We start from the raw sequence: 11603 nt of genomic DNA on the forward strand, positions 1-11603 counted from the left end.
CACAAATCGGGGATCATCAAACTGCTGATCACGGATACGCTCCAATATGAAGACGAGCGACCGTACAAGCTAGCACTCTGCTAGGCTCAGAAATTTCCAACCTCAGAAATCGATTGGCCAGGGCCTGAATATCCAAAGCAAGTGGTCTCTGGCTGACCGGAACATAAGCAAGACTACCCATGCTGGCGGACTTCCTACTCAATGCATCGGCCACCACATTGGCTCTCCCCGGGTGGTACAAAATAGTAACATCATAATCCTTCAATAGCTCCAACCACCTCCTCTGCCTCAAGTTCAACTCCTTCTGCTTGAACAAGTATTGCAGACTCTTGTGATCCGTGTACACCTCACACGTCACACCATACAGGTAATGCCTCCAAATCTTCAAAGCATGAACAATGGCTGCCAACTCGAGATCATGAACCGGATAATTCTTCTCGTGGATCTTCAACTGCCTCGAAGCATAAGCAATGACTCTGCCATCCTACATCAATACAGCACCAAGCCCAATACGGGAAGCATCACAATAAACTGTATAGGGCCCTGAACCTGAGGGCAAAACCAATACCGGTGCCGTAGTCAGAGCTGTCTTGAGCTTCTGAAAGCTCGCCTCACACTCATCCGACCATCTGAACTGGGCACCCTTCTGGGTCAATCTAGTCATCAGGGCTGCAATAGATGAAAACCCCTCCACGAACCGGCGGTAGTAACCTGCTAACCCCAAGAAACTCCGAATCTCTATAGCTGATGCTGGTCGAGGCCAGCTCTTGACTGCCTCAATCTTCTTCGGGTCCACCTGAATACCCTCTGCTGATACAACATGACCCAGGAATGCAACCGAACTCAACCAGAACTCGCACTTCGAGAACTTCGCATACAACTGACTATCCTTCAGAGTTTGAAGAACCACTCTGAGGTGCTGCTCGTGCTCCTCCTGGCCGCGGGAGTACACCAGAATATCATCAATAAAGACTATCACAAACATGTCCAAATATGGCATGAACACTCAGTTCATCAACTCCATGAATGCTGCTGGGGCATTGGTCAACCCGAACGACATGACCAGGAACTCATAATGCTCGTACCGAGTGCGGAATGCTGTCTTAGGGACATCGGATGCCCTAATCCTCAGCTGGTGGTAGCCAGATCTCAAGTCTATCTTTGAAAACACCTTTGCACCCTGAAGCTGGTCAAACAAATCATCAATCCTCGGCAGTGGGTAGTTGTTCTTTATCGTCACTTTGTTCAATTGCCGGTAATCAATGCACATCCTCATCGATCCATCCTTTTTCTTCACAAATAACACTAGCGCACCCCAAGGAGAAATACTAGGCCTGATGAAACCCTTCTCTAGCAAATCTTGCAACTGGTCCTTTAACTCTGGCGGGGCCATGCGATACGGCGCAATAGAAATGGGCTGCGTGCCTGGGGCCAGATCAATACAGAAATCAATATCCCTGTCGGGCGGCATACCCGGTAGGTCTGAAGGAAAAACCTCGGGGAACTCCCGAACAATAGGAACAGAATCAATAGAAGGAACCTCTGAGCTGGAAACGCGAACATACGCCAGATAAGCTAGACACCCCTTCTCAACCATGCGTCGAGCCTGCACATATGAGATAACACTGCGGGTGGCATGACCTGGGGTCCCTCTCCACTCCAATCGGGGTAAGTCTGGCAAAGCCAAGGTCACAGTCTTGGCGTGACAATCCAAGATAGCATGATACGGGGACAACCAATTCATCCCTAATATGACGTCGAAATCCACCATATCTAAGAGCAATAAATCAACACGGGTCTCAAGACCCTCAAATACTACCACACAGGAATGATGAACTCGGTCGACCACTATAGAATCCCCCACCGAAGTAGATACATAAACAGGAATACCCAAAGCATCACTAGGCATAGACAGGTAGGGTGCGAAGTAGGACGACACATATGAATACGTAGACCCAGGGTCAAATAGCACTGAAGCATCCCTATTACAGACCAGAATAGTACCTGTAATAACAGCATCTGAAGACTCAGCCTCTGGCCTGGCTGGAAGAGCATAACACCGGGGTTGGGCCCCACCTCCCTGAACCATATCTCTGGGACGATCGGCTGCTGGCTGGCCTCTACCTCTGACGGTCCGAGCTCCACCTCTATGATCTCTACCTCCACCTCTATGGCCTCTACCCCCGCCTCTAGCTGGCTGGGCAGCCTGTGGATCACCTGATGCCTGAATCATAGGACGAGGACCCTGCTGCTGAGAGCTGTCAGAAGCTCGAGGGCAATACCTGGCAATATGCCTCGTGTCACCACACGTATAACAAGCCCTCGGCTGCTGAGAATAACGGAGTGGTGGTGCGCTGATAGGTGCTGATGGTGAACTGAAAAGCTACTGGTCAGAAGACTGCGGCTGAGAGCCACGACCACCTGAAGTACCATGTGAGACATGTAGGGCTGACTGGAAGGGTCTCGGAAGATAGCCTCTACCATAAGAATCCCCACCTCTAGACGAGGTACCACTGAATCTACCTGCATGACGGGGTCTCTTGTCTGACCCATGACCACCTCCCCGTGCAAGAGCCATCTCAACTCTACGGGCCGCATTGGCCGCCTCCTGAAAAGAAATCTCACTACCAGCTCCCATAGCCATCTGGAGACGGATCGGCTGAATCATTCCATCAATAAACCTCCGCACCCTCTCTCTCTCGGTGGGGAGTATAACAACAGCATAGCGTGCCAGATCAATGAATCGAGTCTCATACTGTGTGACTGTCATAGAGCCCTGCTGGAGGCGCTCGAACTGCCTGCGTAGTGCCTCCCGCTGAGTAACTGGGAGAAACTTCTCCAAAAATAACTCCGGGAACTGATCCCATGTCAATACTGGAGACCCTGCTGGTCTAGATAGGCAATAGTCCCTCCACCAAGTCTTGGCGGATCCTGCAAGCCGGAAAGTGATGAAGTCGACCCCATTGGTCTCCACAATACCCATAGTCCTAAATATCTCATGGCAGCTGAATAAGAAATCCCGAGGACCCTCTGATGAAGCACCGCTGAATGTGGTGGTGAAGAGCTTGGAGAACCTATCAAGCCTCCACAAAGCATCTGAGGACATAGCCGCTCCATCGCCGGTCTGAGTCACAATACCCGGCTGAACTGCCATCGCTGGCTGAACCACTGGAACCTGAGCCTGGGGAGCTACCTGCTCCGGAGTACGTGTAGCAGGAGTCCGAACCCCTCCTCCAGCCTGAGAAGTGGCTGGGGCTACTGGAAGCAAACCCGCTCTAGTGACACTCTCCACAAAGCCTACCAATCGGACCAGAGCGTCCTGAAGAACAGGGGTGGCTATGGACCCCTCTGGGACCTGAACTGGGCCCACCAGAGCTGCTGGGGCTGGAGCCTCCTCATCATAATCAACATGAGGCTCCACCTCTGGGACTGCTGCTCGGGGCTGAGCTCTGCCCCGGCCTCGGCCTCTGGCACGGCCTCGGCCTCTGCCCCTCGCAGGAGCTGCTGCTGGGGGCTCGGGCTGCTGCGCGGTGGAAGAGGAAGCACGTGTTCTCGCCATCTGCAAAAGAACAGAGTAGAAAGACAATCAGTATTTGAGAAACAGAATCGCACGACACGAAAGAATAAAAGTGAAACTTTTCCTAACTCCGTAGCCTCTGGGGATAAATACAGACGTCTCCGTACCGATCCCTCAGACTCTACCGAGGTTGTCCGTGAGTTGTGAGACCTATGTAACCTAGTGTGAGGACCCAAACCGGATGGGCCGCGACGAGCACCCGGTGCCTTACTCAACCGAGTACCAACATAACATATCTTTCTTATCATACTATCATGGTAAATGAGCTAGAAAACTCGTCATGAGATAACAAGAATGAAACATAGGGGAATACTCAACATATGACGACCCACCATGATATGCAAACTTATACATGTGACATACGGGCCTATAAGGCCGACATGACCATTTGTAAACTCAAAACATAAGCCGAAAAGGCCATACAAGTATCCATACAGCTGACATCTGTCTACAAGGCTCTAAGAGTACCTAATATCATAAAGGTCGGGACAAGGCCCCGCCATACCAATCAATACATATCCAAAGCATACTGACCAAATAGGCAACTCCGAAGCAACTGGAGTGCACCAACACCTTCCGCTGAACTGATAGTCTACTTGGAGGAATGTCAACCTGTCTATCGGGACCTGCGGGCATAAAACGCAGCGTCCCCATGCAAAAAGGACGTCAGTACGAATAAAGTACCGAGTATGTAAGGCAGGAAAACGTAAATAAGAACAATAATGTAAAGAGAGATAGAGGAGATACAACCTGTAACATCTGAGTGCCTCTGGGGGCTACTGACATGAAATGCATAATACATATATATACATAAACTTTTGAAAACATACGCCTCTGTGGGCATCATCATCATCATATCGTACTCGGCCTCAAAGAGGACTCGGTAAAAAGGCCGGCTCATAAGGCTCGGTAGAATCGTACCCGGCCACGTGGAGCTCGGTAAACCCAACTGATCAGTGGTTTCACAATAGGTGCCATACCCGGCCGACTATAGCGCGGCTCGGTAGAGTAAAATAGATACATATATAAATGCATGCTGGACTCATGGAGTCACGTTCTAAACCTTTTGGAGTGACATAAGGTCATTGCACCATCGATTAACATTATGGACATCATACCATCAATATGAACTTCACTAGGACTCAAGGATCATATATACTTTCTTGGAATAACTTTGTAAGGAAGGAATAACATGGACAACCTTAGTTGCTAGGAGTAGATTCAATTTGAAATAGCGTATCGTTTATGTTCGTTTCACTTTAGATCATGCCAAAAGAATGAAGGAAGAGCCTTAACATACCTTGTATATACTGCCCCAATCTCAAGCTATGCAATTTTCACGACTCCTTAGTCTACAATAAGAGAAACGATACTGTAGTTATCATTCAAGCGTCATAACTATTATGTATCGACCACAACCTATTTTACGATGAAACGGACAGCACCTCCCCTATATATATGACTTCACACAATTCCAAACAATCACCAAACAGCCCAAACAACATCAATAATAATCATATTGAGCCTCCCAAAACAGTCCACGCACAACCTAATCACTTCATACATACGACGGCCACCGTAGTCGTGTCAAACGACCCGGAAATGTTACGAAGAACTACCAGCCCACAACCCTACATCTATATGGTGTTTTTCCACATCCTTCCTCCTCCAAAACTCCACAAAACAGTAGTAAAACAGGCAGCCCAACAGCAACACAAAACAGTCCACAAAACAGTCCGCTACAAGTGAATAACTCGAACTCACGGCTTCCGATCACCATCCCGTGAGTTCTTACATGTATAGAACGAATTACTATGAATTCACAGCAGAATAAATGTATGAAAAAGAGCAGTAAACTCACCTTACTTGTTGGATAACTCATCCCTTCCCTTGGTTCTTCAAACTCTAGGTTTTACCCCCAATTAGAACTTGAAAGAGAGGGAAAATCAATTAGGGTTTGTGGATAATTTTTGGGAGGAAGTTTGCAGGGGTTTAGGTCTGCTTATTTGTGATATATAATGAGGGTTATATTTCAGGAGATAACCCTTTAAATGGGCTCTTTGGCCGACCCGAAATTTCCTATTTTTGGGCTATCATTTAACCAAGTAGGTGACACACCTACTTGTCACCTAGCAGCTTGTGCAGTCTCGCAAAAATGCCTATATCTCTCTACTCTGATGTCGTATTGATGAACGGTTTAATGCGTTGGAAAGTGGACTCATATATCTTTAATCTGATAGGTAGATCATCCCCTAATTCCAAGTATTTTGGGAGAAAAACATAGTTACATTTGACCTAATTTTCAGCACATTTATGAATGGAACTTGTGATGACCTTTTTCCAACTTTTGTTCCACAATTCGCTTGACTTCAAAACATAACACCAACTATCATACGACTAAAACAACTCATAATATAATCTCCTTATAATGTTAATAACCGTAGTATCACCCCAAAAGTACATGGTAAAACATTCCAACTTGTCGACTTTCGACGAAACTTATTTTCTTCAATTCGTTTAGCTTCTAAGCCTTCAAACCCTTTTGCTACTTGGTACTAATGATCTTAAATATTTGTAACCTCCACGTTAACATGATGAACTAACTTTGTAAACTTTTAAAAGATGATTCCCTTTCTTAGCTTACATTAATTGACTTATGATATATTCTTACGTATGAAAACACGGGGTGTAACATCGTTCCCCCCTTTGGAACATTCGTCCTCGAATGTTGATTAATGCGCTTATCAGTCTCATAACCTGTAGCTCTTAAGGATTCTTTAATATTGTCCTTGACATCTAGTAAACTGTTCTGTAAATAAATACAAAGGCCAGGTTATTCCCACCTTTAGGCTTCTTTCTCATACCACGACCTGTGGTCGGAATTTTCCAACATCGTAACATTTTTTACCTTATGTCATGCAGTATGTACGACTATGTCATTGTATGAGTGCCTAGCGACTCGTCTTCCCTTTTTCCTCCATCTTTTTGCCAATCTCTAAGCCTCACTTTATGAACATATACAGAATTATGACAAGTTGTTCCTCTAGGCATCTATATGTGTACTGATGTCTTTCGCTTGGTACTTTATCGAACTTAAGACTATTGCTATCTCTTGGTAGGTTATACTATACCATAAAACTTACTTCGGTTTATTATTACCGAGGTTTACTACCCAACTCCAGGTTACTCTTTCGCTGCTTATCCTATATGTATAAATCTAAGTCCTTTAGTGCTTCTTCATTATTATTCATCTTAAGAATAACAAACAAATCTCATCTTGTACTTTGGAACTTGTACCCATCTATTGTTTATTCACCTTAATGTTGAAATATAATCTATCATTGATAACTTGTAACCTCTTACGTAATACACTATCACTAGGGCTCACATCTTATCGAGGAACATCTGAAGTGATTTTCCTGATCCACCTAGGAATAATACTATACTTCAATAACCATATTTCATTGCATCCCAATGCGATTCATCTTATGGGGGTATTCTAATCCCGTGCAATTAATAAAATCCCTTTCTCGTTAAATCATTACTCAATCAAAGGCCTAAGCGTCATCCTATTATTAATCACAATTACACCCTTATTCTACTGCCAGGGCAGCATTCCATCTCTTCTAAATGCACCTAGTCTTAGACTCCTTTGTGTTCATTCAGGCTGTACCGAGCTCTTTATTACATATGGAAATCATCAGCTCCCTTGTTTTGATGGGTTTAATCCCAAGGACATACATATTCTCGTCACCTTCTCACTCACCTTTTCACATCCTTACTCCTATCTACCTAAAACCTTGTTGCTCTACAATACATTACTTTAGGACCTACACCGATCTATTTATACTACTCGCAACCTTCCTTAAACTTGCTAGCACCATAAATTTCCTTTTGTGCCTTCTCAGTTGTCGTTAAATGTAAGCAATTACTTTTCGTGCTCGTTCTATTACTTGTTGCATGAATAATTGGCTTGTCTTATTGCCCACGAATACTGTAATTTCCTGTACCTCATATGATCTCAAACATCTCCTTTGATTTTCTTTTTCCATTCATTAGCCACGATAGGTGCCACTTTCTTATGGAGTGTATACAATATTGTAGCAAGACTGTTGTTATAAGATCATTTACTCTTTAGCTCACTATGCTTAGGTGGAAACCTTCTTCCTTATTTCCTCAACTAATCTTTCGTTGTAGTACTTAGAGAGACCTTCTGGCTCTTGTAAAGTTGCGAGCTTGTTATATCGTACACCTGAAGGAAATTTTCGTTGTTCTTACTTGCCTATAATAATCCTTAGTTACATAAATTCGTGCCTTTGTGCTCGTAGGGTTACTTCTAAGCTCAATTTTTTTATTGTCTCCTTAGTGGCACTCTCTCTTATTTTCATAAACCTTAAAAACGATACCTTTAACTGCCTCAACTCCTATCTGAATTTTTTTTTTCAAATGATTGTGATCTCGTATCTGCGAGACTGAATTCACTATGCTGCGGTTCAATAGATTTATCTTGCATGATCTGTTGATTTATCTGTGACCTCTTGTCTAGCCATAACCGGGCTCTTCCTGAATCAACTACTAATTACACGTTGGTCCATTCTCATATATATATTTTGCATAATCTCTCTTGGGATATATCCTTTGTCTTAACCTATTGTCTCGCCACTAGCTCTTGATGTATCAAGTGTCCATTCACACTTATTTTTCAATAACATCCTGGCCGAAAACTTTTACTGCCTCTCCCTGGTGTAATGTTTGTATAATGTTCTGGAGTCGCAACATATCTGTAGGAACTGAATAAACGCAACATCATTCCTTTCTCCTTTTTACCACATTCTTCCTTTACCATTCCATAGTTACCTGAACCGCTTAACTCCGACTTAATACTATATCACACCATATTCCCCCCTTTAGGGGAGTACTAAGATTTACTACTACGACGATCTACCTATAGATGTTTCACCTCTTCATCTTTGGCGTCTTTTCACATTATCAATGAACCTTAATCGCCTTATGGTAACCTTCTGTACCAGGGATAACTAAATTTCTTACGCATGAAGGTGTCACCTACTAAAACTGGCACACTTAGTCCCTTAAGATTAACTCTGCTCAGAGTGCTTGCTTTAGGCAAACGACTTCCTAAATGAACTTTAAAGGTTATTCGTCTGTTGTTTATTCTATTATTGTTAGAGCACGATCTCTGAAATTCTCACGATGTCGACCATTATCAAATCCTCCGGTCCCTAATTCATGTTCGATTTTATCTTGTCTACAAGACCATAATAGTTTCTGTTACTACAGGGGGTCTAACTTAGCCTTCTGGGAATCGCGTTGGACTCACCAACTCATTTCTCGAAATGAGGATATGACATTTGGCCTATACTTTATTATTGTTTCAAGGCCTGTCACCTCTTATCTTTTTCCTTCACTTAACTATAGACTCTATAATTCTGTCATTTTCATCAAATTTTTTTNTTGTCTATCACTTTATTCTGAAAACTTCAACAAAACATCCTTTCACTTTTAGCTCCCCTTGCTTCATCTCACTGGCTCTTCGGGATGCCTAAAATTCTCTCTCTCTCTCTCTCTCTCTCTCTCTAGGGGCAGGGGTCATACTAAGGTAAATATTTATCCCTTTTTGGATTCCACTGCCTATCTTCTGAAATTCTGAATATTCTAGTATTGATATCTGATTGCGCTATTCTAGAGTTCATCATCTGGGTGTCTCACAAGGAGATCTATTACCACATCTGCACTACCCTTCGGAAATGTTAGCTAATGATAACAATCCATCTACAATTTTGGGTTACTCTCCCCTTCTTCTCTTAAACTATATCTGTCAACTCCCATAGGGCATAATTGAGATGGGTGTGGCCAATTGAATAGATCTCTGTTATTATTAAAAGTAACTCATAATACTTATGTTTCTCTGCCAGAATTTGAAATACTGAACCTTCATTAACTAGTACCTCGTAACCTTCGCCACCTTGCTTCTTTTATTTTTTGAAACTTGTATCTACCTTCTGATTCTCTTGTTGCTTTTTACCATATGGGTGGATAGATATCCATGCCTTGGGGCTCCTTCTCAAGAAGCTCACACATCTTAGTAGACACATGATCTGCTGAAGAACTTACATTTACTCATCATCAGTGTGATGCAAAATCGAGTTCCTCTAACTCACCTCTTCCAGAGCCACATTCAATCTCTAACCAACTATCTTTCTCGATGTAGGTATCATTGTATTACGGATAAAATAGAATTTAGAAGTTTGAATTCTTACAACTGAGCTCTACAACACGATCTAGAGTAAGAAGAAAGAGTGACAGTTCTAAATGCCCTGTAGCCTCCTGCTTATACGTGTGGTGCACAACACACCCATAAACAAGACTCTACTAGACACGACTTGTAGACTCCCTAGGACAGAACTGCTCTGATACCACTTCTGTCACGACCCAAACCGAAGGGCCGCGACGGGCACCCGGTGCCTTACTCAACCGAGTACCAACGTAACATATCTTTCTTATCATACTATCATGGGTAAATGAGCTAGAAAACCCTTAATGAGATAACAAGAATGAAACATAGGGGAATACTCAACATATGACGACCCAACATGATATGCAAACTTATACATGTGACATACGGGCCTATAAGGCCGACATGACCATTTGTAAACTCAAAACATAGGCCGACAAGGCCATACAAGTATCCATACACCTGACATCTGTCTACAAGCCTCTAAGAGTACCTAATATCATAAAGGTCGGGACAGGGCCCCGCCATACCAATCAATACATATCCAAAGCATACTGACCAAATAGGCAACTCCGGAGCAAGTGGAGTACACCAACACCTTCGCTGAGCTGATAGCCTACTAGGAGGAATGTCAACCTGTCTATCAGGACCTGCGGGCATGAAACGCAGCGTCCCCAGGCAAAAGGGACGTCAGTACGAATAAAGTACCGAGTATGTAAGGCAGGAAAGCATAAATAAGAACAGTAATGTAAAGAGAGATAGAGGAGATACAACCTGTAACATCTGAGTGCCTCTGGGGGCTACTGACATGAAATGCATAATACATATATATACATAAACTTTTAAAAACATACGCCTCTGTGGGCATCATCATCATCATATCATACTCGGCCTCAAAGAGGACTCGGTAAAAACGTACCCGGCCACGTGGAGCTCGGTAAACCCAACTGATCAGTGGTTGCACAATAGGTGCCATACCCGGCCGACTATAGCGCGGCTCGGTAGAGTAAAATAGATACATATATAATGCATGCTGGACTCATGGAGTCACGTTCTAAACCTTTTGGAGTGACATAAGGTCATTGCACCATCGATTAACATTATGGACATCATACCATCACTATGAACTTCACTAGGACTCAAGGATCATACATACTTTCTTGAAATAACTTTGTAAGGAAAGAACAACATGGACAACCTTAGTTGCTAGGAGTAGATTCATTATGAAATAGTGTATCGTTTACGTTCGTTTCACTATAGATCATGCCAAAAGAATGAAGGAAGAGCCTTAACATACCTTGTATATTCTTCCCAACCTCAAGCTATGCAATTTCACGGCTCCTTAGTCTACAATAAGATAAATGACACTCTCGTTATCGTTTAAGCGTCGTAACTATTATGTATCGACCACAACCTATTTTACAATAAAACGGACAGCACCTCCCCTATATACATGACTTCACACTAGTCAAAACAATCACAAACAGCCCAACATACCCCTATCACTTCATACACAACACGACAACCATAATAGTGTCAAAGAATCCGAAAATGTTATGACGAACGACCAACAAACAACCTTGCCATTATGTGGTGTTTCTCCACACCCTTCCTCCTCTCAACTCCATAAAAACAGTAGTAAAAGAGACAACCCAATACCAACACGAAACAGCCCAAAAACAGTCTCACAAGTTCATCAACTCAAACATAATTTTTTCGGTTTACTTAAACACGTTTCGACTTGTCTTTTCTTTCAAATTGAGAAATACAACC

Source organism: Nicotiana attenuata, chromosome 2 (assembly GCF_001879085.1).
Source record: "Nicotiana attenuata strain UT chromosome 2, NIATTr2, whole genome shotgun sequence".
Lineage (NCBI taxonomy): Eukaryota > Viridiplantae > Streptophyta > Magnoliopsida > Solanales > Solanaceae > Nicotiana > Nicotiana attenuata.